General features: G+C 46.0%; 1 protein-coding gene across 1 annotated transcript in view; it reads left to right on the forward strand.

Annotated features, from left to right (window-relative positions):
- The window catches only part of SETX (senataxin), a 176,445-nt gene that overhangs the window by 108,300 nt on the left and 41,378 nt on the right, over positions 1-26,767 (forward strand). The window lies entirely within an intron of this gene.

A 26,767-nucleotide genomic window follows, 5' to 3' on the forward strand; every position in this document is an offset into this window, starting at 1 on the left:
GCAGTTGAGCTGTAATTTCGAATTTGTGTATTTTCACTGTATATACCTGTATGTCACTGGTCCTGTCTTACCTGCTTAAGTTCAGGTATGTTTTGATGGCTGTAGTCCTCTAGTATGCTAATTACAACTGGGCAGGGCCATTTCTAGGGCGTGTGCGGCCAGTGTCTGCACAGTATTCCATGTGGTCTAGCCGTCTGCATGGAATACTGTTGAAAATGTCCCTCCCAAAATGGCCGCCGCCTCAATGGAGACAGTTGTGAAGGATGCTAGGGAAGGTGGACATCATTTTGGAAGGGACGTTTAAGGGAAAGGAAGCAGGCACGAACAGTGGTCCCCGAAAATGCAGAATGCTGCAGTTAAAGGCGGCGGCAGCATGGAACGGTCTCATTGAAATCCCTGAAGATGAGCAAGTATAGGGCATTATTTGTAAGAGACATGGGCATTACTGTGTGGGGCATAATTTGCTGTCAGGGGCATTACTGTATGGGGCATAATATGATGCAAGCGGCACTTAATGTGGGTTGGATATGAGATCCTGGCGGATGGGATCAGAATACCGATGCAGGCATCTCGATGCTGAAGATCCCGACAGGGGTAAGTTAAGCATTCCCACTCGCCCTCCCTTACCATAGCCTAACCCTGACCTCCCATATTCGTGTCTAACCCTAACCTTCCCCACTTAGTGCCTAAACCTAACACTCCTTGGGTGGCTGCTAAAGCTAACCTGTCCTCTACAGCCTATCTTTAACCTTCCCAGCTATACTTACCTCCAGTATTCTGGCGTTGGGATCCTGACATTTTCTGGATTCCGGCGTTGGTGTTCTGATGAGTGTCAAGGTTCAGGCGTCTGAATTTCGGCTGCCGGGATCCCGACAGCCATGATCTTGAACGTATCCCCTTAATGTTATAAGGGACATTCCGGTTTGTGGCATACTGGTAAATGTATGAAGCAATGATAAGAATGGAGAAGTTGCCCATGGCAACCAATCAGCATTGAAGTAACATTTATAATTTCTGCAGCGGGGTACACTGTGATTCCACAGGGAATTACATTGGGGTGTAGAGTTGGATCTTGATCCGAGGCACCAACAGGCTAAAAGCTTTGACTGTTCCCAGGAATCATAGCGCCGCCTCCTCTATATCCCCGCCTCCAGGCAATGGAGCCCAGGCAATGGAGCTCAGTTTGTAAGTTGGTGCCTGCAGTGCAGGCAGCTAACAGGAAGGGCTGCGCTAGGCAGCCCTGATAAGAGCTTTTTGAAGAAAGAAGACTTCAGGGTCCGCAGCATAGGCACTTAGAAGTGCTATATGTCATGCTGACATATCGTGCTGTGGCTCCATCACTTCCCCCTGCTGCGCTGTATACTCCGGCGCCCTGGTTGCCGGGTACTTACAGCGGAGAGCTCCGGTTACTTCAGGCACACACTCGCCGCTGCTCTCCTGGATTGCGTGGCCGCATCTTCGGGAGGAGGTAAGAGGATCCCCCAGACGGGACCTGCGGAAAATGCGATCCGGTGCTGTCTACAGGAGACGCATCGTGCGTGCTGGTGTGGACACTGTGGCCGTACAGGGACCCCACTATACCACCAGGGCAAGAGGCACAGGTCGGATTTCTTAAAATCCATTTCAAATAGGCCCCGCAGTACCCGGTGGTGAAGTCAAGCAAGGGGATAAGGCTCTGACCTGTAGCACCTCCCCCAGGCGCCATTTACTGCAAATGTTCCCATCCTGGAGCTGCATATCTCTCTCTCTCTCTCTCGGTCAGCGTTTGGGTGCCATTACACACATGCTGAGCTATTTCTATGACTGCTGGGCAATGTCTCCTCTGTAAAGCCGCCTGGATCATCAGCGCTGTGCATTTACAGGACACTTAAGTATTCTACATGTCATTTAGACAGTGTTAGTTAAGAACAAGTGCATAACTACAGGGATATTTAGTACAAGTACCCTGTGATATACATCCAGTCTTTACTGTGCATTGTTATATCTGTATATATATATACATAGCTTTACTTAGTCCAGTTGCTTAGTATTGCTAGTCCAGTGCGGTTTTATTGTTTGTCATAATTTCTGCATTGTACATGTGACTGTGTGTGCCAATAGCTGCTGTGTGGTCTATTTTCCATGTATCTCACACATATTGCTATCCCTATATTTTGTACCCTGAAGGGAGCAAAGTGCATCAGGGTTCTCATTTGATATAGTGTCTCACAGGATATACTACTTTTGGTATTTCTGCTGCGGGGTACACTGGGCTCCACAAGGATTAACATCTTGATCTGAGGCACCAACAGGCTTAAAGCTTTGACTGTTCCCAAGATGCATAGTGCCGCCTCCTCTATAATCCCGCCTCCGTGCACTGGAGCTCAGTTTTGTAGTTGGTGCCTTGCAGTAAGCAGGCAGTCAACAGGGGGGGCTGCTCCTGCAGCCCTACAGAAAAGCTATTTCAAGAAGAAAGAAATTTGAAGACTTCAAGGGCTGCAGCAGTGTCTGGATGTCAGTCAGACATACCCTGCCGCAGCTCAATCACTCCCCCAGCGGCGCTGTGTACTCCCGCGCCCTGGTTGCCAGGTAATTACAGCGGAGGCTCCGGTGTTCTTCTAGTCAGTCACACACTCGCCGCTGTCCTCCTGGATCGCGTGGCCGCATACGGGGGGAGTAAGAGGTCTCTTTGGCCCGCTGTGATCGCGATCCGGCGCACTAGCTACCAGGGCACTGGGCACAGGTCAATTTTCTTCATAAAACAGTTTGTTTGACAGCCCGCAGCGCCTGGTGGGGATGCCAGCATGGGGGAATAAGGCCTGACCTGTAGCCCCTCCCCCCCCAGCCCCAGGGCGCCATTTAGGCAAATGTTCCCACCCTGGAGCTGCATATCTCTCCCTCACTCCCTGTCAGCCTCCATTACACGGAGCTGCGCTGTTCCTGGGACTGCTTGGGCAAATCCTCCTCTGTAAAGTCACCTGCATGTCGGTGCTGTGCATTTTACAGGACACAAGTATTCTACTTGTCAGTGGACAGTGTTAGTTAAGAAAGAGTGCATACAGTCAGGGTTGTGTGGTGCAAGCTATACTGAGTATTACTTTGTATTGCTAGTCCAGTGCAGTCTTATTGTTATAATTTTTACATTGTAACTTTCTGTGTGTGTGCATGTAGCTGCCGAGTGGCTGCCATCTCGTATATTTAGCTCGGCCTGCTACCCCTATATTCTGTAACCTGAGGGGGCTAAGTGCGTCAAGTTTATTAGGCTATATAGGTGTTTCACAGGATATACTTACTGTGTATGTTTCTCTGTGATTTCTGGACACCATATATCTCTTGGGTTCCCGGTTTGTGCTGATAACACTACACTGGGAGTTCTTGCTATATATAGTGCTGCTAATATTGTACTAGGTTGCCTGATATTGAGCTTCTCATTATGTCAGCTGCAAGGGGCAGCGGAACTGGGGCTGATCCCACATTGAGTGGTGCTGCCACTGCAGTCTCATTTGAGGAAAACATGGCAGCAGAGAGCTCAGGTTCTGGGGGTTCTTTGCCCCCCAGTGGGTTTGTAGCAACGGGGGTCCACAATGACCCGCCCTGTGCTATCTTCTACACGTTATTAAATACGCTGGTAACTAAACTTATGCCCCCTGTGGGACCGCCTGTGCCAGTACAGCAGTTTATGGTCCCTGTAGTCAATCTGCCATGGGCAGATCAGATCTCATTACAGTTACAGCACTTGAACCAATCACTGACTAAAAAGAAGTCTAACTCTCGCCCGCCTAAGACTAAGGTGTCTTCTAAATGGGCCGCTACTTCCTCACAATCCACCACCGTTCCAGACACTTCCTCTGATGAGAATGGCGCATACACTGACCCCACAGATACTGACTCTGATGCTTCAGATGGGGAGGGACGGTCACAGGTGGATGTCCCTGATTTGATTGAGTCTATCAGGCTGATTCTTCAAATTTCTGATGAACTGGAACCTGAGCCTGTGTCTAAAAAATCCAGACAGATTTAAACGTAAGAAAGTGGTTAAACAAGTTTTGCCTCATTCTCAACACCTGGCTGACATACGTCCGAAATCCTGGGAAAATCCAGGAACACAGTTCACGCCGCATGAGAAAATGTTGGCTCGCTACCCTCTCTCTGCGGAGCTATGTAAAAATTGGGAAACTCATCTGCCTGTAGATTCTCATGTGGCACGGATGGTAGTTTCCTCTGCTCTGCCAGTGGCTACCGTCACCACTCTGAAGGAACTGACGGATAGACGTGTGGAGGGTTGTTTAAAGGCGATTTACACCCTGACAGGGGCTGTGCATAGGGCAGCCATTGCAGCAACATGGGCTGCTGAAGCTGTTGAATCATGGGCTCAGGAGCTGGAGGCGGAGCTACCTTCCAATGCTTCTGATCATGCTAGACCATGTCATTCATATATTACCACGGCTTCTCATCTTAAGGAGGCGGCTTCCGATGCAGGGGTGCTGGCGGCCAAGGCTGCCACTAGTCCATCTTAGCTTGACTTATCGTTTAGTTGAGATCCTGGTCTGTGGATGTGGATTCTAAGAAAACCCTGGAGGTACTGTCTTTCAAGGGAGACATCCTTTTCGGAGAAAACCTCAATAAGATCGTGGCTGACTTAGATTCTGCTAAAACGGCTTGTCTACCGAGTACGGCGCCAAAGGCTAAAAGTACCTTCTCTCGCTACTTTCGTCCTCCGAGAAAGGCAAAAGGTCAGGCGTACCCGAAACAAACTCGTACTTCCAAACCTGCTAAGCCCAGACCCAAGCGGGCATGGGCTGCCCGTCGGCCTGCTTCCAAAACGGACAAGCATGACGGGGCGGGGCTCCCTCTGGGGATCCCAGGTTGGGGGGCCGACTTCTAGGATTTACCCAGGAATGGTTGAGGACCACTTCCGATGCCTGGGTAGGGGAAGTCATCACTCGAGGTTACGCCGTATCCTTCAAGAAGCGTCCCCCCTCATCGATTTTGCCTGACAGATGGCCCTTCGGATCCGATGAAGGCAAAAACTCTTCATTCGGTGTGATAAAGCCTAATATTTATCCTATATAACACACTATAAAGAGGTTAAGAGACACAGTACGCAATTGGCGCACGAGGTACCGTAAGGGTACGCTCTTAGCGTAGCGGACGCTGTATCGGGAGCGAGCCGCTAGAGCGACACAAACGCTCGCGAGAATACGCTGTTGGTATCGGGCACACTATAGGTGAGCGACTACCGTAATGCTACGCTATCAGCGTAGCGGACGCTCGAGACCACGAGGAGATCACGAGCGGCGCAGACGCTCACAAGATAACAATCAGTAGACCTTGAATGTAACACACAGGATATTCTTATACTGTAGACCTTGTACTGAAACACTGTAGCGATATAACGCTGCTTAACCTTGTTTACACTAAAGCTGTTTGAGCGATAGAGATGCTCCTATTACCCTCTGCAATATAATGAACACACAATACCGGTCTAAGGGTCTAACGCCTTTTAAGGAAATGAATGAACGGTCAAAAAGAATAATACAATATAAGTTATACACTACCAAAATAACATAGACTATCTAACCAAGTAACTACACATAAAATACAATAAAGATACAATTACATTTAAGGGGAAGGAGAGGGAGAGAGAGAGAGAGAGAGAGTGGCTTGCAATAACAATAAAGACAATATGATTGCAGAGAAACTTACGCACAAAGGGAAACAATCGCATGCGCCTTCTGGATATCCAGCTCCCGATTATCAGCAATGAGAACCGTTGAAGAGAATAGAGAGCTGGCCCAGATCGGCTTGTCCTTTTATACACTACACACAATACAGTACAATGGTCCCTATATTCTTATTGTTCATTGGACACAGGAATTCGTCTTCGCATTATAACAAAAGGTCATAGGTTGATTCATACAGGTGGGCTGTGACTATTTCCAACTGCTCAGGTGGGTGGGAAACTAGGTTTCCCGCCGCATGGGTAATAAAGTGCAAAATACAGTAAATGTTCATAAACTTCTTATGTCCATAACTATTCGCACGAGCGATTAATCCGCTTCAAACCAACACCGGAATATTGCTAATTGAATACTCTTCCGATGGATACTAAACACCACTGTATAACTGACCCTTCGTATCAAACAAAGAGGGATCTCTTTGTCTATGAACATGCTACATTAACTAAACTTTCAGATTCTATCAAAGGGACCATAATCTACAAAATACATTATATGGTTAAAATATGTAACGATTGAGTCGCCCGCTAGACGCATACAAACTCTACCGTAAATGCGCATACCGTGCGCCTGCGGGTGCACGCAACAGCGAGTATGCGCACGCACGGAAGAGCTCATGCACGCGCAGCGGGGACACGCATGAGGTGCAAATATGGCAATGTGTAGCGTGATATTTTTCTGACTTTGACAGTCCACCCTTTGGCAGTCACCAATAACTGCCACTTTCTAAAACATTTCAAAAAGAGAAAAATATATGTCATGTATAATACATTTCTATGATTGGGTAGGGGAGGAGAGGAGAAGGTAGGAAAAGGGTATGACCTAGTGAGATAGCAGAAGCATGTGTGTATGAATCCATGTTTGGGGGGTCATGTATCATCGTGCCGTACGTGTTTTAAATCAAGCTTCGAGGTATTGCGAAGTATACATTTGAATTCCTTCTTATCCCGTGGTACGGGTCTGTGGATGGGCTGTCAAACTTTACCGAGCTCTCTTCGGCTTTTGGTTGCAACAAAATGGGGGAGCACATTTTAGTTGATGATACATGAATGGGGGGATATGTGAGTGCTGATATCTGTGCCTGTATTCCCTATCGACTGTGTGTGTCATTACCTGAAGGTTGTAGAGATGAAGATAAAGAACAATTATGGTAAATGCAGTGATAAACTATGTGAGTTTAATATACATTTGCCGATTGAGGTCTTGTCTTGTCTTGTCTCGATGTACATGTTGACTGTAGTCTCTTTGTGCTTTTGCCAATAAACGCAAGCAAAGCTTTATCAATGTCCATAGACTTACAAAAAGTGTTGGGCTAGCGTAAAATTAAAAGTACTAGGGATATGGGGGTCTATGGCATAGTCCATCAGTTGTCTGTGTAAAAGGTTGTCAAATTCTTCTTTAGTCCATCTGTTGTCTGCATACAAGGTCATCAAAATCCTCTTCCAAGCGGGTCTTTTTACCTGGGAGAAAAACAAAGGAGAAACGGGTGAAAGAAACGGACCGTGGAATCACATTTTCATCACAACATTGTCTCTATCGTTGGGTCATAAATCACATCAGTCGTTGTTATTACAGTATCTTCACTCCTTAAACTCATCACTCGGGCGCTACGTTTACACTTTGTTAAAACCCGAACGCATCTAAATATCAGACCGACTAATATGATGACACCCAGAACACACAAAAGGAATTTCCCTATATCCATGATAACTCCTTGAGTCCATTCTCCTAAACCAGAGAACCAATTTCGTGGGTTCAACCATGACACCCAACTGGTCAGCTCATTACCCACAGCGGCAAGGGTGAGATTGTGTTTCCTTCGGAACTCCCATTTTAATTGGAGAATGTCGTCCATCTTTTTGTCTATGACCTCGACCGGGTCCTCGGTGCTGTTTGTAATATATGTGCAGCACTTTATTCCATACTGAGTTGCTAGGGTGACACAATACCCACCCGTCACAGCTGTGAGAGAATTGAGAATCATCCTATGCTGAACCAGTTCTGTTTTATAAGCTTGGAGCTCCCTCCCAGTATACCTGAATGTGTCATCATACATTTCAGTGATATTGTCTAATAAATTTGCAAGCGCAGATATGTGTTTATAATTTATCACTCCTCTGGCGGTACGAGTGACATCCAACGCGATTAGAACTTGAATCCCGGTGGATTCATTGATCAGGTCAGAGGCCGGATGCTCTGTTCTTTCTATTAGGTGCCGTTTAACGATGTGCTCGTAATGAGTGTGAGTATAAGGAGCTTGGGCACCGCGGTGAATATCTTTCATTTTAGTATGTGATACAGTCATTACTTCAGGCAGTACTCTTCCAATATAACATAACCCTTCTGAGTTTGGGGCAAGCCACTTATACGCCTTCCTCCCGCATATGAAATATGCATCATCGGGGAGAACATATGGGACGGAGTAGGACATAACCATATTACACATTTTCCATATGAAATTTCCTAACCCTAATTCTTCCATCTGTTTAGTACACGTATCGGTTTGTACGATGTGTGCACAGTATCCTGGTGATACCTCTCCAACTCTCATGGTCCTACTTCCTAGGGTATACCTATATCGGAAATATTTTCTACTACCGGCTATGTGGCGTATAAGTTCTGCATCTGTAGGCATTCTATCGGCTCTGTATGAAAAGGTCATGGTTTGGTTATTCCATGACACTTCCCAATTTCCCGGCTTTCGGGGATTGGAAATGTTAAAACATACTAGGGATCTATCCACATGGTATTGGTGGAGCTTCAAACTAGGAGAACTGGAGATATTAAACCTCCTGTCCACCGGTCTCCCACCACTTAGCTCAAGTACCTCCCCTATAGTTAAAGGGAAGGGCACTAATCCTGATTTGCTATGGCCTTGAGGTACTTGAGAGCATACCCAACAATCTGTCTGATTTAACACTTTACCCACTAAGGAGTGATAGTCACTCAATGGATGCCGGTCCATGTGGATATTAAAACTGGATTGGCATTTCTTGATACACCCATCCTCAACTAGGTTATCACAATGCCTACAGATGCAATTATCTTCAGCTAACAATCCTTCACAATGTTTACAAATAACATGGCTGCTAGATCGTTTCCGGTACTCGCCTTTGCTTGGTGATTGTGTTGCTATTGGAAATTTACACCTCCGTCTCAGTCATCAGAAACCCATTCTGGATCCTTTCTCGACCTCACTGGTACTCTCACCGAAACAGACTGCTCTGGTCAACATCAGGGTCAACATGAAAACACGGATCACAGTCTCTCGAGGCGAGTCCATCTTACAGGAGGAGAAAAGGAGAAATTTGTAATGGGGGTACAGAAAAACAGTTTGAGGGGGAGAGAAACTTGTTACGATAATTAGTTCTCTAGTCTTGTTGTTCTTCTTGTTCTGCTGTCATCTCAAAGGTGCTGTCTTTCAGTCTTCCAACCGAACACTCCGGTGATACAATATTTCTTCCAAACCAGCGATCTTTCTGTAAGGAGCAAAAATCTTGCATCACCATTTGTCTAACTGATGTGTGACATACCATCTTTAAAACATGAAAACATGAGTGAGAAGAGAGAAAACAAAAAAACAAAAAAAAACAAAAGAGAGAGAGAACAATTCATATACATATATATTACATAAACCAACAATAAACAACAACAGGAAAAAAAAATTTTTTCAAACATTTTAAAACATTGTCAGATCTGCCGTTCATCATCAGGCTGTCATATCTACATGTCCAATGGTATCCTTGCTCAGTCCCTCCCACCAGCACCTCCATACTCCACCCTTTGTATCTGGCCAGGATACATTGATGCGGGTAGGTCATGCTGGGGTTTGGTAGACTTCTGCAAAGACCAAGTAGCTATGCAATGTTTGAGTCCTGCAGATAACCGTCAGAGATGGGGAAAAAGAAAACATTTCACAGATACATTACAAATTTTACCCGGTCATTCCTGTGTCCTCAAGGAATGACCTCCCAACTTGTTAACAATACCCTCAGGCTTACCATCAGTCCTAGTGATCACCTTTCCTGACTACATATCGTGGGTGTGGGCCAAAATTGACTGACTTTATGTGGGCTGTTGCAGTTGCTGGCATAATGCCCTTCTCTTTTACAACGATAACAAATCCTTGAGTTCCTCCATGTGCCAATGGCCTGGGGTTTTGGTTGATTTGATGTCTCCTCCAATGCTTGGATGCCCATCGCCATCAACCGCTCTTCCTGTGTTTCTCTGGTTCTTTGACTATTATGGTCATGTCGTTGTCTAGGGGGTGTATATACCTTGTGTGTGTTTTTAGACCTACAATCTCGTGCAACATGACCTTCTCTTAAGCAGTTGTAACAGCTTTTCACCTTTGACTTACCCTCCGGAATCTGGGGCTTCTTTGTTTCCCTGTGCTTGCTGATGCTTTGCTCATGCCCAACAGCAGAGTCTCTTAATGCAGTTACTGATTTATCTCTCCAGTATGGATTGGTGATCTGTATCCTTGTTCTCAATACCTCCTTTAAACCATTCATTAACACAGATACTGCTACTTCTCTATGATTTACATTTGTCTTGATGTCCGTGATCCCAGTGTTTCTAGCCATTACTTGCAGTGCTCGATTAAAATAATTGGAAATACTTTCCCCTTCGTTTTGTCTTATGGAGAAAATTTCATTCCACTTGACAATGGCAGGGAAATATACTCCCAACTGTCGGTTGATCCGCTTAATACACTCCTGATTGTGTTCCTCCGTACAAGGTACCTCCGTGTCTAATTGACAATCAGCAATAAATTTCGCAGGGTCAACACTGGAGGGCAAACATGCCCTCAGCACTGTCCGCCAATCTTTGTTGGTGGGTTCTGTTGAGTTTCCTAGTTCTTTAATGAACCTTTGACATGCGACTAGATTTTTCCTAGGATCAGGAAATTCAGATATAATTGCTCTCAATTCCATCCGGGACCAGGGACGGCGCATTGCACTGTCCTTGACGGGAATGCTTCCCTGATCGTCAGTCTTCCCATTGGGGACTGTGATCACCCTGACAGGACTAAATTCAATTACATCACCTTGTGTTGGTCTTACAATATGAGGTACATTTGTTTGTGCGTGATATATAACACCGTACGTACCTGTGGACACGACCTCACCTGACCCTTCGTTAGGGGGTTTGATTACTGCCTTTACCGATTTGGTCGCGTCCACCTGGATGTCTTGTGTGATGGCTGCTGGAAAAGGTGCCGACATCGTGCTGGGCTCACGTTCTTGCTTGTAGTCCTGAGGGAAGTTTAACATGGGGTGCGACTTGCACAGGTTAACATTTTGTAATTTTTACACTTGCATTTTCATAAACATTATTACATTTGTTACTTTCATTCTTAATACAGTTACGAAGTGCATTTTTATCGTACAACATTGCGCCATTCTCTGCAACCATAATCCTCTCCATTGCCATGTCTCTCTTCCCAAGATGAGAGTCAGATATGTAAGTTAAGTTTCTTTGTATTTCACTTTCCTTTTGCCATAACTTTAAACAATCATAATGTTTGATCCGTCTCTTTGCTGATTTAATGAGACATATCCTTCTCCTTAGATTTTGTAACACATCTGGGCTAAAGCTACCTACCCGGGGAAACTTCTCCCCGTCATGCACAGTCATTCTTTCCCATTCATCACATAAAACCTCTGTGTGTGAACCGTATTTTTCACACATTACATACCTTGCCGACCCGATTGGCCGGTTTACTGAATCAACCCGAACCGAGGTTGATCGCCCCCTACCTGAACAACTGGCCCCCATACTTGCAGGTGTTGCTTTCACTACCTCTGACCTTCATATCAGGGTCTTCAGCGAACCCTTACAAAACCAAGATGTTCGGGGTAGGCCGACGGTGGCAGTTTACCGAGTACTCCACTCACTCGCCCACGCCGACCAATACGCCCACACACTGCCTTAGCGCTGGCGTACTCGACCTAGGGCCCCTGCGACCTGAACCGCTATTTACTGGAACATGCGAGTGTGATCCGAAGAGCACTTAACCCTTTCCAGTAACTATTGGTTGCTGGATAGTTCCTGAGTGACCAGCGAACCTCCCTTAAAATAAAAAAAAATTACACAAATCACGTTAGAGTGTACAAATAGCGTTTATGACCCCTTTCGTACGCAAATGGTACTGGTCAGGTTACTAACTAATGCACACAATTACGTGCGGTACAATCGTTCTGCACATAAGCAACTAATCTTATGTGCGGAGCGACCAGTGGAATCAAAAATTGTGGCTGCGAATTCCTTCAGCCTGAGCTTCAATGGCCTATATGGGTTCCGCACCAACCCTTCCTGGTGTTGTGCTACTTTTCTCTATAGCGGACTTCTTAGTCAGCTGTACCTAGACCTCCTGGTCTGTTCCGGACCTCCTGGTCTGTGCTACAGTAGACCTCCTGGTCTGCTATACTCTAATGCTCAAATTTATGTTTAACAAGGGATGCCTCCCCAGCCACCATGCACGTCACTTACATGTATGTACCTCACGAGAACTTGACTTCTTGTGGTTCAACCCAAAAATTGTAAAAACTTATATATACAAACACTCACCACATGTACACTTTAATTTTATTTCTGCGCAGAAATTCCTTTCATTCAGTAAAAGTCTAGACCAGATGAGTCGCAAATTGGAGAAGGATCTATTAGCTTAAAATTTTGGACACTAAAATTGACTTGCGCTATTTATCGCGTTGCCTCCTTTTCGCCTGTTAAAAATAATACTATCGTGTGATTTGAATTATGTGGGCGTACCCGGACGCTCCGTTGCGTAATATACGCTGCGTGCGTCGGCCTTTGATTTGCGTACGCTTGTCTCACCCTTTTGTTAGAGACACGTGTATGCCAGCCAGATATGTCCACAGAAATACAATTAACACGTTTATCAATGTAGATGATCTTTAATTGTATTCATCTACCGAGCACCACACAGGTCTCTCAAAGCTGTGTGCGTGCTTTACAAATTACCCCTTAATGTATTACTTTTACTCTTTAACTACTAATAGCAACAAATCTTTCTTAGCACGTTATCAATTGTGAAATGGCAAACAGGAGAGTGATATGTGAAAATACACAAATGAAAAGAAATGCAGATATATGCGTGCGTGCGTACGCAAGACAGAACAGAAAAAAAAAAGTTTTAAAAGACACTAGCGTATTGTTCTTACCTCCGGTTCCGGATTCCTTCAGCACCCTTTACTAAGCGAAGCAGACGCTTATCTTGGTCAGCACTATGAGGAATATTACCTCCCGCCCTTTGCTGACCGATAATGTCTGCTGAAATTACCTAGTGCAGATATGTGAAGGACGGACGAGCCGCCAATTGATAAAGCCTAATATTTATCCTATATAACACACTATAAAGAGATTAAGAGACACAGTACGCAATTGGCGCACGAGGTACCGTAAGGGTACGCTCTTAGCGTAGCGGACGCTGTATCGGGAGCGAGCCGCTAGAGCGACACAAACGCTCGCGAGAATACGCTGTTGGTATCGGGCACACTATAGGTGAGCGACTACCGTAATGCTACGCTATCAGCGTAGCGGACGCTCGAGACCACGAGGAGATCACGAGCGGCGCAGACGCTCACAAGATAACAATCAGTAGACCTTGAATGTAACACACACAAAGGATATTCTTATACTGTAGACCTTGTACTGAAACACTGTAGCGATATAACGCTGCTTAACCTTGTTTACACTAAAGCTGTTTGAGCGATAGAGACGCTCCTATTACCCTCTGCAATATAATGAACACACAATACCGGTCTAAGGGTCTAACGCCTTTTAAGGAAATGAATGAACGGTCAAAAAGAATAATACAATATAAGTTATACACTACCAAAATAACATAGAATATCTAACCAAGTAACTACACATAAAATACAATAAAGATACAATTACATTTAAGGGGAAGGAGAGGGAGAGAGAGAGAGAGTGGCTTGCAATAACAATAAAGACAATATGATTGCAGAGAAACTTACGCACAAAGGGAAACAATCGCATGCGCCTTCTGGATATCCAGCTCACGATTATCAGCAATGAGAACCGTTGAAGAGAATAGAGAGCTGGCCCAGATCGGCTTGTCCTTTTATACACTACACACAATACAGTACAATGGTCCCTATATTCTTATTGTTCATTGGACACAGGAATTCGTCTTCGCATTATAACAAAAGGTCATAGGTTGATTCATACAGGTGGGCTGTGACTATTTCCAACTGCTCAGGTGGGTGGGAAACTAGGTTTCCCGCCGCATGGGTAATAAAGTGCAAAATACAGTAAATGTTCATAAACTTCTTATGTCCATAACTATTCGCACGAGCGATTAATCCGCTTCAAACCAACACCGGAATATTGCTAATTAAATACTCTTCCGATGGATACTAAACACCACTGTATAACCCCTGTCTGACCCTTCGTATCAAACAAAGAGGGATCTCTTTGTCTATGAACATGCTACATTAACTAAACTTTCAGATTCTATCAAAGGGACCATAATCTACAAAATACATTATATGGTTAAAATATGTAACGATTGAGTCGCCCGCTAGACGCATACAAACTCTACCGTAAATGCGCATACCGTGCGCCTGCGGGTGCACGCAACAGCGAGTATGCGCACGCACGGAAGAGCTCATGCACGCGCAGCGGGGACACGCATGAGGTGCAAATATGGCAATGTGTAGCGTGATATTTTTCTGACTTTGACAGGTGGTACAGTCCCTCCTGGACACAGGAGTGGTAGTACAGGTGCCCCCGGCTCAGAGAGGCAAGGGGTACTATTCACCGCTGTTTCTAGTCCCGAATCCGAACGGGTCCTCGTGGCCCATTTTCAATCTCAAGTCTTTGAACAAATATGTGAGGGTCTCCAAGTTTCGTATGGAAACTCTACGCTCTATTGTTCTTGCCTTGGAGCCTGGGGACTATATGGTCTCCCTGGACATACAGGATGCCTACCTGCATATTACTATTGCAATGTCACAGCAGCAGTATCTGAGGTTTGCGGTGGGCATCCTTCATTACCAGTTTCGGGCGTTACCTTTTGGGTTGGCCACGGCTCCGCAGGTATTCACCAAAGTCATGGCGGTAATGACGGCTGTGCTACACCGTCAGGGGATCAGGATCCTCCCATATCTAGACGACTTGCTGATCCTGGGAAACTCCCCAGAAATTATCCTACGTCATTTGGATGTGACAATCCAGTTTATGAAAACTCACGGGTGGCTCGTCAACTGGAAGAAATCTTCCATGGTCCCTGTTCAGAGCATGGTACACCTGGGGGCATTGTTGGACACTCGCAACCAGCGGTTGTTCTTGTCTTAGGAGAAGATCCTGAAACTTCAGGACAAGATTTGATGATTCCTATGTCGTCCGCAAGTGTTGATACATTCGGCAGTACAAGTACTGGGGTCTCATGGTGTCGGCCTTCGACATGGTGGAGTACGCTCAATTCCATTCCCGCCCTTTACAGAAGTTGATTCTGGCCAAGTGGGACGGCCTGCCTCACCGGATAAGGTCTCAAATGATCTCCTTGTCTCCGGAGGTCCGTCTGTCACTGAGCTGGTGGCTTCAGGACCACCGATTTGAGTGGGGGTCGTCCCTTCTGGATCTCCAACTGGGTCCTTCTAACGATGGATGCCAGTCTGAGGGGTTGGGGCGCAGTGTTGGAGCAACACTCCCTTCAGGGTTGGTGGACCAAGGAGGAATCTCTCCGCCCGATAAACATTCTGGAACTGTGGGCTGTGTTCAGTGCACTGAACCTGGCCCAGCATTTGATACAGATCAGACCTGTTCAAGTACAGTCGGACAATGCCACCACGGTGGCGTACATAAATCATCAGGGCGGCACTCAAAGCCGCATAGCTATGAGGGAAGTATCAAGGATTCTTCAATGGGCAGAACGCCAACTGCCAGCCATATCGGCAGTGTTCATTCCGGGGGTCCTCAACTGGGAAGCGGACTTTCTCAGTCGCCAGGACGTACACGCCTGAGAGTGGAGCCTCCATCCAGAAGTATTTCAACTCCTCGTGGACAAGTGGGGCCTTCAAGATGTGGACCTGATGGTGTCTCAACACAATCACCAGGTTCCGGTCTTCGGAGCAAGTACAAGGAATCCTTGAGCAGCGTTCGTAGACGCACTGGCAATCCCATGGAGCTTTCAGCTACCATACGTGGTCCTCCCGGTGTCACTCCTGCCCAGAGTACTAAGGAAGTTCAAACAAGAAGGAGGAACCCTGCTTCTGATCGCTCCGGCGTGGCCCAGACGGCACTGTTTCTCAGATCTGCAGGGTCTCTCGATAGAGCGTCCCCTTCTACTTGCACAACGACCAGACCTCCTCATTCAGGGCCCCTGTGTATATCCGGATTTAGCCCGGTTGGCCTTGACGGCGTGGCTCTTGAAGCTTCCGTCTTGAGGGCCAAGGGTTTTTCTGAGGCGGTCATTCATACTATGTTGAAGGCCCGTAAGCCAGCTTCTGCTCGGATTTACCATGGGGTCTGGAATTCTTACTTTGCTTGATGCGCATCTAACATTCATGACGCTTACAAGTTTAGTACAGCCAAACTTTTTGCCTTCCTACAACAGGGCCTGGACTTAGGCCTTCGTCTGGCATCCCTCAAGGTTCACATTTCTGCCTTGTCTGTATGGTTTCAGAGAAAGATTGCTCCCCTGCCTGATGTTCATACTTTCACTCAGGGGGTGTTACGGATTCAACCTCCTTATGTACCATCAGTGGCCCCTTGGGATTTGTCAGTGGTTTTGGAGGCCTTGCAGGAGTATCCTTTTGAACCTCTTGCGTCTGCAGACCTTAAGTGGTTTCCCTTAAGGTTTTGTTTTGGTTGGCTATTGCCTCTGCTAGAAGGGTCTTGGACTTGGGTGCCTTATCCTGTAAGTCCCCCTATCTGATTTTTCACCGTGACCGGGCTGTTCTTAGAACGCGCCCTTGTTATTTGCCTAAGGTGGTGTCTTCCTTCCACCTTAACCAGGAGATTGTGGTTCCGGCCTTTAGTTCTCCTGAGTTGTCCTCCAAAGAGCGGTCTTTGGATGTGGTACGGGCTCTCCGTATCTACGTGAAGAGAACTTCCTCCATTAGGAAGTCTGATTCTCTCTTTGTGCTGTTTGGATTTCACAAACATGGCTGTCCTGCTCACAAGCAGACCTTGACCAGATGGATTAGAATGGTAATTGCACATGCTTATGTACAGGCTGGTCTACCAGCTCCTGCTACCATCAAAGCCCATACTACTCGGTCTGTTGAACCTTCTTGGGTGGCCCGCCGTGGTGCGACCCTTGAACAATTGTACAAGGCGGCTACGTGGTAGTCAGTGAACACGTTCATTAGGTTCTATGCCTTCGATACTTCTGCCTCCCAGGATGCCTCCTTTGGACGCCGGGTTCTTGTGCCCGCTACAGTGCGTCCCCTCCCATGAGGAACTGCTTTAGGACATCCCTGATGTAATTCCCTGTGGAATCACAGTGTAACCCTTTGTAGAAAAGGAGATTTATGGTAATAATTTACCGTTGTTAAATCTTTTTCTGCGAGGTACACTGGATTCCACAGGGCGCCCACCCTGACGCATTTAGCTTCTTTGCGTTTGTATGGCATTATCCGCTGGTACCTTCTCCTGTTCTGAGAATGTAAGTGTATGTTGCTGCTAACTGTTGTCTCTCTTACCTGCTACTGCATTGGACTGGTTAACAAAACTGAGCTCCAGTGCCTGGAAGCGAGGATATAGAGGAGGTGGCGCTATGCATCCTGGGAACAGTCAAAGCTTTTAGCCTGTTGGTGCCTCGGATCAAGATCCAACTCTACACCCTGATGTAATTCCCAACCTCTTGAAGGGTTAATGGTCCCGTTCCCCACTGACGGGACACTAGCTCCTGAGGGAACTATTTGCAAGCCCCACCACGGCGAGCCTACATTCCCGCAGCACGCCGACACCCCTAACAGAACCAGAAGAGTGGTGAGTACTATGTTGGCGTCCCGGTTAGCGGGTCGCCGGCCCTTATGGCGGCATGAGGGTACAGAGGCGCACTGCTTCTAACCGGGGCGGACTGCGTCTCCAGACTCGGTACACAGTGCAGACGTACAGCTTCAGGAGGGGGCGAACAGAGTCTCCGTACACAGTACCCACACCGGCAAACACAGACTTAAAACGGTTCTGACTCCATTTTAAGCACTAAATTACCTCAGCCAGTATAAAAAAAAAAAAAAGTTGGAAGACCGCATGCCATGGAGGGGGCGGGGCTTCACTGAGCGGATCCAGCAGCTCTCCAGTGCCATTTTCCCTCTGCAGTGGACACAGACGCTGACAGGGACGCGCAGCTCCTCCGGAGAGACTCCAGATTACCTCAGCGGTACCAGGGGGTCATAGCAGGGGGGATGTGATTATTAGTGTACTAAGTCCCCAATCTGGGTACTTAGTCTGCGACCCGGCAAAGCTAGCGATAAGTGCGCTGTGTGTGCTGGCTCCATAGTATCTCTGTGTCTCCCTGGAAGACTTTGTGGATTAATTGTGCTTTTAAACTTTACCTGTGTGCGTGTGCTGTCACATTTACAATCTGTCAGGCAAAGAGTGTGTTTCATGTACGGCAGAGTGTTCCTCTTCCCCAGGGGGCACAGCATACCAGCACCGTGGGAGTTAAGGAGGGGGGCGGTCACCGGCCTTACGAGGTGCAGAGCCGCTTCCCTGCTGCAGGACCACCGTCCTAAGGGGTTGTTATTTAGCGGTGCACTGCGCCTTGGCTGTCACAGCACGCCGCACACCCCTAACGCTGCCTGAAGGTGACATCGGTGGCGAGTACAATCCGTGGGGCCCCGCTGTCCAAAGTGTGGCTGACCACGGGTGCGGCGAAACTGGTGGGGGGGGTGGGGTGCTAAGAACCCTCGTGTAGACTGGCACAAAACCGCTAGAACTAGCACTTGTGTGATGTTTTTTTAGCTGTAAGGAGACTTATATAAATATATCCGTGTTTCTCCGGCACCATTGGAGGGGACGTAGCTACATCAGAGCGGGACCAGAGGCGCCTTCCTCTGCTTACTGCAGCCATTACCAGCACACACAGCGCTTCCTGATTCTTCAGTCACGCTTGATATCTGGTACAGGGTGTAGCAAAGGGGGAGAGCCGCTTGTGTACACTATCTGGGTCCTGCAAAAAAGGGGGGTTAACCGAAGTTAAATCAGGCGCAAGGAGGGCTGTTGTGCTAATTTTGAGCAGCTGCTACACAAGCAGGACTAGTCAATCCTGCTAATACAGAAACAACAGATAGCAAACAAAGTAGCAGCGCTATATTCAACAATTGAAATATAAATCAACACAACGATAAATATCGATCTGGAACAAAATGAAGATGGGTGGACTGAAAAGAAAGGTACCAATTATTTATTAGCATAAATGATTAAAAGTGCACAACATTGTGAAGCAATGTTTAAAATACATTTAAAAATAATAATTAATATAATCGATATTCAGATCACCAGAAGGCTACTAGGTGTGTGTCCGTTCCTTAATTAATGTGGACATCAGATGAATAACATCAGAATGAACATTAGGGCTGATGGCACAGTCCTGTTGGTGATAGTTACCACAGTGATTACCGCTGGAGGGAAGGAGTCCTCTAGGTGGCGTCCCTTTGAATAAATGGGGTCTTTGGGATCCTTAGTCCTCACTAGAATTGCGGAGTTCTCAATGCTGAGTAGGTTTTTATGATATCACCAATGTGTGTTGGTCGTTCATCTGGTCATCTGTAAAGATGGTCAAAGTCCACTAAAGGTCCGGATGTAGCTCTTACACTTTCCAAAGTAGGCAATGTGATCTGGAAAACCTGACGCGTTTCGCTGCAGGGCCTGCAGCTTTTTCAAAGGTGATCTAGTCAGTTTGAAAGTTGCCATATTTATACCATAAAATGGCTGCTAATTGGTCCACACCTGTTCAGTCCACTCATCTCCAATTAGTCGTTCCAGTTCACAAAACATATACATTTCAATGTCATGATATATTACAATCAACATTCCTTATTGATATATATTTAATTACACATTTTTATGTCTATATAACGAGGTTTATAGTGTTTTTTTGTATATTTAAAACACATCCAGGTTACTATAACAATGATTCAGTTCCGGGTCACTTCCCGATGTTGCCTAGCAACCATAATGAACATATTTTATCTTTAGCGATCTTAGGTTTATTGGTATATATCTTCTCTTTTTCATACTGTTTGATTAGTCACAATCTTTATTTCTTATTTCTATTCTATATTTTAACAGTGTTTATGATTATTCTAAATATGTCATTTGTATGCAGAATCGTCACTTCCGGTCGCGAGAGGGGGCTTTGTGGGAACCCAGTAGCAAAAACATTAATCTGTAACTGGACCCCTAAGTCTCGCCTCTGGCTCTCGGCCCATATATATTCCCGGAGTCTTAAATCACCTCTGCGACTTTTACCTACGGGAAGAGACCGTATCTGTATCACTGATGTGAATACAGAATACGTCACTTCCGGTTGCGGCGTAAATCCCCGGTCCGTGTCTAGGCAACCATAAACAAATGGTTGTTACTAGCTCACGGACTGCCTTGAGGGAATCCCCATCATATCTATATGGAAGAGACAAGGAAACACATCGTTTTGACGTATCTGTGTTACTAATATGAACACAAAATACGTCACTTCCGGTCGCGGCAGAAATCCCCGGTCCGTGTCCAGGCAACCATAAACAAATGGCTGTTACTGGTTCACGGACCTCATTGAGGGGATCTTCGTCACCCGCCTATAGCACATCACAGAGAACACATCACTTCCGGTTACAGAGGGTAATCCCAATCTGTAACTAGGCAACCATATACAATTGGCTATCTAGATCGTTATGAAACCACTTTTCTTTGGTAATTTACCACCATAAAGAGGAGAAAGAGAGAGGAAAAAATCCCAGAGTCTAGAATTTTTTCTATATAATTATAGGCAGATTCTTTGGAAAACATATCGCATCTAATTTTGTTTAATAAACAGTGTTTAAGTTTCTGATTGTGTTTAGCTTCACTTCTTTCTGTAACAAGGAAAGAATTTAATCTGTGCCATATAATTCATTTTATGTAGCATTAATCCTATTAAAGAAATATGGTGCTAGTTTCTAGTTATTTTAACATCAATATTGAAGATTCATTTATATAATACCCATTCCAATTTATGTGAATGTCATTTACCTATGTGTGGAGGGTAAGTATGTGAATCATAAAAGGGGAGGGGGGGGGGGGAGGGGGAGGGGGGGGGGGGAAGGAGGAACAGAGTAAAAATCATATTTTAAATTATTGTATTTAATTCTATTGACTCATTTAGTCCATCTGGAAATATGGTGTTCATTTTGAACATCCATAAAGCCTCTTGTTTACACAACTTTTTATATCTATCCCCTCCTCGTAGTGTTTTTGAAATATGTTCTATACCAAAAAGTTTTAAGCCTATTGGGTTGCCCTGATGATATATACTGAAATGTTTTGATACACTATGTGTCTGTACTTTTTTTATTATATTTCTGCGATGTTCTAGAAATCGTGTTTTTAAAGTCCGTGTAGTACGGCCTATATATTTTTTATTGCAGCTACAGCTAAGTAAATAGATCACATAAGGGGTCTCACAATTAATAAACTGTTTAATTTCATAAAATTTTCCAGGTTCATCTAACTGAATCTTATGAGTTTTATTTTGAATAAAATCACAAGTAATGCATCTATTCTTTCCACATTTGTAACATCCCTTTAGGTTATTTAGCCAGTTGACATTTTCGACACCTCCATTGGTGCAAGGCATAATAGATTTTAAGTGGCTCGGTGCTAACAAGTTTTTTAGGGATTGGTTCTTCTTAAAGATGAACCGTGGATTTTCTGGTAAAGTGGAGGAAAGATGAATATCTTGTTTCAGTATGTTAAAATTTTTTGAAACAATATTCTTTATTTCTGAAAAACAATTATTAAAGGTGGAAATGAAAGCTACTTCTTCTTGTTTGAAGTCAGCTTTTTTATCTTTTTTAGTGGGACATAGCAATTGGTTCCTATCTAGTTTTCTGGTTTCATCTAATGCATTTTTGAGAATTGATTCTGGATAACCTCTTGATATAAAGGAGTCATACATCTGTTTTGCTTGTATTTCAAAGAAGCTGTCTTCCGAACAGTTTCTGCGGATACGTAGGAATTGGCTTTTGGGGATACTTCTCTTCCAGGGCATGTGATGCGCACTCTTAAAATGTAAGTAGGCATCAGTTCCAACCTCCTTAGAGAAGTTTTTTGTTTGTATTTTTGAATCTTTTATCTCCAGGGAGATATCTAAGAATGAAATAGATTGTGTCTGAAACGAGTGAGTGAATACTTTAGGACAGGAATTGTTAGTGTTTACTGTATTATAGAGAGCTGACAGACTCACTAGGGCTGTACAGCTCAGGGTGTGCTGGTGTCCTTTTCTCTCTCTGTGTCTCCTCTCACATACAGTAGGGCAGGCTTGCAGTATAACGGTCTGTGTGTATGTTATTGTGTTTACTGTGAAACATGGCTTAACAAAAACTGTGCACTGTATGCCACACCAGATTCTCCCCATTATCATTTGAGACTGTCTCCTGTGACAAATGCAGTCAATCTTCATAACTCAATGAAGGGGTGGGGGAGAGTGTTCAGAGCCCACATGGCTGGGGTCTCTTAAAAGTTTGATGTTTGATATGTCATCTGAACTCACTGCTAATGTGCAGAAAACTCGGCTACTACAACAATCTGTTGCAGATTTAGCTGCTAAGGCAGATGCAGCACAGCCCCCCTCCCTCATGCAGGTCCACAGAAGCGTGGGTTATCTGCTCTACTTTCTGATACAGATGATAATATACAGTAGGATAGGGATGATTTGGGTCCTGTTAATGGGGATCCTGATTCTGCTCAGGGTATTGAACCCCTAATTCTGGCTATAAGAGACGTGTTAAAGCTCTCTTTAGAAGACGCTGCATCACAGCAGTCGTTTTTCTTTATTCAAAACAAGCATAATGTCACTTTCCCTGACTCTACAGAATTAGATGACCTATTCAAGCTTTCCTGGAAAGCCCAGACAGAAAATTCCAAGTGTCCAAACAAATCTTTAGCACTTTCCCATTGTTCCTGAAGGTAGGAAGTTTTGGGAGGAACCCCTTGGGGTTGATGTATCAAAAAGGTGGTGCTGCCTGCCCTGGGCTCCTTTACCATGAAGGATCCTAGAGAGAGAAAGATAGAGACTACACTCAAATCTATTTACATGGCAGCAGGTGTCTCCCAAAGGCCGATCATTGCGGGTTGCTGGATGACCATGCCATTCATTCCTGGGCCACTCAGATTCAGGGGTGCCTCTCGGGGTATATGCCTTCGGTTACTATGGTGACTCTCCTAAAACACATTCAGGACACTACACGTGTCCTCTGTGATTCACTCAAGGAGATGGGGAACATTAATGCTAGGACTTCTGCCATGGTGGTATAGGCGCGCAGGGCCTTGTGGTTGCGTCAGTGGATTGCAGACGCAGAATCCAAACGTAGTGTAGAATCCCTCACCACCTTTTCTGGGGAATGGCTCTCTGGGGTTGCGGTGGATACCTGGATTTCCAAAGTTATTGCTGGGAAGTCCACCTTTCTCCCCTCTGGGGCCCCACCGGCGAGACGCTCCTATTCGGGGCCGTCTATCCAGTCCTTTTCGGTCTCACAGATTTCGATCTAAGGCCAGAGGTGCCTCCAATGTGACTAGAGGTACTAGAGGTAAGTCCAGAAAGCCTGCAAGCTCCATCTCTCAGGACCTGTACACCTCTTCTGCTTCTGCTAAGGCCTCAGCATGACGGTGCACACCCACCCCGAAGGGATTTCGAGGTGGGAGCTCGACTGCGTTACTTCAGCCACGTCTGGGAGACTTCCTGCCAGGAACATTGCAACAGGCCATCCAAAAGTTGGTCCAGTCCTATGTCATTGTTCCAGTACCAATACCGCATTGCAGCAAGGGTTATTACTCCATCCTGTTTGTGGTGTCAAAACCGGACAGTTCGGTAAGACCCATTTTGAATCTAAAATCCTTGAATCCTTATTTGAAGGTGTTCAAGATGGAATTCCTGTGAGCAGTGATTGCGGGCCTGGAAGAACAGGAATTCATGGTCTCCTTGGATATCAATGACGCCTACCTCCATATTCCAATTTGGCCACCTCATCAGGCCAAATTGGAATATGGAGGTGATGGTGGAGATGATGTTCCAACTCCGGGTCCAGGGGGTCAATGTTGTCCCTTACCTGGACAATCTTCTGATAAAAGCAATATCCAGGGAGCTTTTATTACTCCATATTGACCGCACTATCCATCTTCTGTCAGACCATGGGTGAATCCTCAACTTACAGAAGTCCCACCTGGAGCCAACTCAGAGGCTCCTGTTCCTGGGGATGTTGCTGGATACTATGGCCCAGAAGGTGTTCCTACCGGAAGACAAGGCGAGAACACTTCAGGAGATTGTCCGCATGGTGCTCCGACATGCTCGAGTGTCCATCCATCTTTGCATAAGATTGTTGGGAAAGATGGTCACCTCATACGAGGCGATCCAGTATGGGAGGTTCAATACCAGAATATTTCAGTTGGATTTCCTTAGCAATTGGTCCGGATCACATCTACAGATGCACCAGATGATTTGGCTGTCCTCCAATCTCTTGAAAGGCCGGAGTTTCGGGATTCAGGATTGGACCCTCCTCACGACTGATGCAAGTCTACGGTGATGGGGAGCTGTCACCCAAGGGGCGCAGTTCCAGGGCAGTTGGTCGACCCACGAAAGCCTCCTTCCAATCAACATTCTGGAACTTCGGTCGATCTACAATGCTCTGCTTCAGGCCTCTCCTCTGCTCAGGGATCACGCGATCCAGGTACAGTCGGACAACGCCACGGCAGTGTCATACATCAATCGACAAGGCGGTACAAAGAGCAGAGCCTGCATGCGAGAGGTGTCAAGGATACTCCTCTGGACGGAAAGAAATGCAAGAACCATGTCGGCAATCTTCATTCTGGGTGTGGACAACTGGGAAGCGGACATCCTGAGTCGTCACGATCTCCACCCGGGGAGTGTGTTCTCCACCAGCAGGTGTTCCAGCAGGTCATCAGCCGGTGAGGCTGCCCACAGATGGACATGATGGCTTCTCGTCTCAACAAGAAACTTCCTTGGTATTGTTCTTGAACCAGGGACCCTCAGGCAAGGGCAGTGGAAGCACTGGCGTCGCTTTGGCCTTACCGGCTGGTTTACCTGTTTCCTCCGATTCCGTTGCTCCCAATGGTGCTAAAGCGAATTAGGAATCAGAGTCTAGGCAATTCTGATTGCCCCGGATTGGCCTCGGAGGGCGTAGTACGCGGATCTTCTGGACATGTTCCGTCGAAGACCCTTGGCCTCTACCACTCAGAAGCGATCTTCATCAACAAGGACCGTTCGTCTACCCGGACTTACGGCGACTTTATTTGACGGCATGGCGGTTGAGCGGAACATCCTAGCACACATGGGCCTTTCCAAGAAGGTTATTGCAACCATGGTTCAGGCAAGAAAACCGGTGACGTCAAAACACTATCATCATATCTGGAGGAGATGTGTCTCTTGGTGTGAGGAACGCACGTATCCGCCTGCTGAGTTTCATTTGGGCCGTTTCTTACGGTTCCTGCAGGCTGGTTTGGATAAAGGCTTACGTCTGGGTTCCATTAAGGTCCAGATTTCAGCCCCCTCTATTTTCTTTCAGAAGAAATTGCTGTGTTGCCAGAAGTTCAGACGTTCTTGCAAGGGGTTCCCTGGGATCTGAATGTGGTGGTGGAATTTCTACAGTCCTCCTGGTTTGAACCTCTTATGACGGTAGAAGACAAGTACCTCACGTGAAAGACGGTGATGTTAATGGCCCTGGCTTCTGCTCATTGTGTCTCAGAATTGGGGGCCTTGTCGTGTAAAAGTCCATACTTGGTCTTTTACGAGGGCACAGCAGAGCTCCGGACTAGATGACCGTTCCTGCAGAAGGTTGTCTCTGCATTTAACTTGAATCAGCCTATTGTGATTCCGTCCAGTTCTGGCGCTTCTGCTCCTCCGGAGGCGTCAGATGCTCTGCGAGCCTTGAAGATCTATGTCAAGAGAACGGCTCGGATCAAAAAGACTGATTCTTTGTATGTGCTCTATGATGCACACGAAAAGGGTTGTTCTGCTTCAAAGCAGTCCATTGCTCGTTGGATTAGGCTTACTATTCAACAAGCCTAAGTGTCGGCAGCTTTACCTGTTCCTAAGTCTCTGAAGGCCCACTCTACGAGATCAGTGGGTTCTTCCTGGGCGGCTGCTGATGGAGTCTCGGCCTTACAACTTTGCCGAGCTGCTACCTGGTCGGGGAAGAACACTTTTGTGAAGTTTTATAAGTTTGCTACCCTGGCCAAAGAGTATACCCAGTTTGGGCAGGCGGTGCTACAATAGTTTCCGCACATTCTGGAAGCTTTGGGACATCCCCATCATACTAGATTCCCCAATATCCCTTATGGAAGCTAGAGAAAATAGGATTTTAATTACCTACCAGTAAATCCTTTTCTCGTAGTGCATAAGGGATATTGGGCGCCCGCCTCAGTGCGGTGACTTTTCTGCAGGTTCTTGTTATGTGGTTACCTGTTTAGCTGTTGTTGTTACCAGCCTTGCTGGTTGTTGTATGTTAGTGGTGTGCTGGTATGTAAATCTCACCACTCTCTATCATATTTCCTTCTCTCATATATGTCCTTTCTCCTATGGGGAAGGTTTTAACCTATAACTGTGGGAGGGGGCATAGAGGGGAGGAGCCAGCACACCCAGTTGAAGAAATTTAAAGTGCACTGGCTCCTTTTGGACCCCGTCTATACCCCATCATACTAGATTCCCCAATACCCCTTATGGACGACGAGAAAAGGATTTACCGGTAGGTAATTAAAATCCTATTAAATCTACTAAATTTGTCCCGCAATGAGAAAGAGACTCAATACTTAAGACAGTCTGTGGATGAGTTTATGAACAG

The sequence above is a fragment of the Pseudophryne corroboree genome, chromosome 8 (genome assembly GCF_028390025.1).
Source record: "Pseudophryne corroboree isolate aPseCor3 chromosome 8, aPseCor3.hap2, whole genome shotgun sequence".
In the NCBI taxonomy this organism is placed as follows: Eukaryota; Metazoa; Chordata; class Amphibia; order Anura; family Myobatrachidae; genus Pseudophryne; species Pseudophryne corroboree.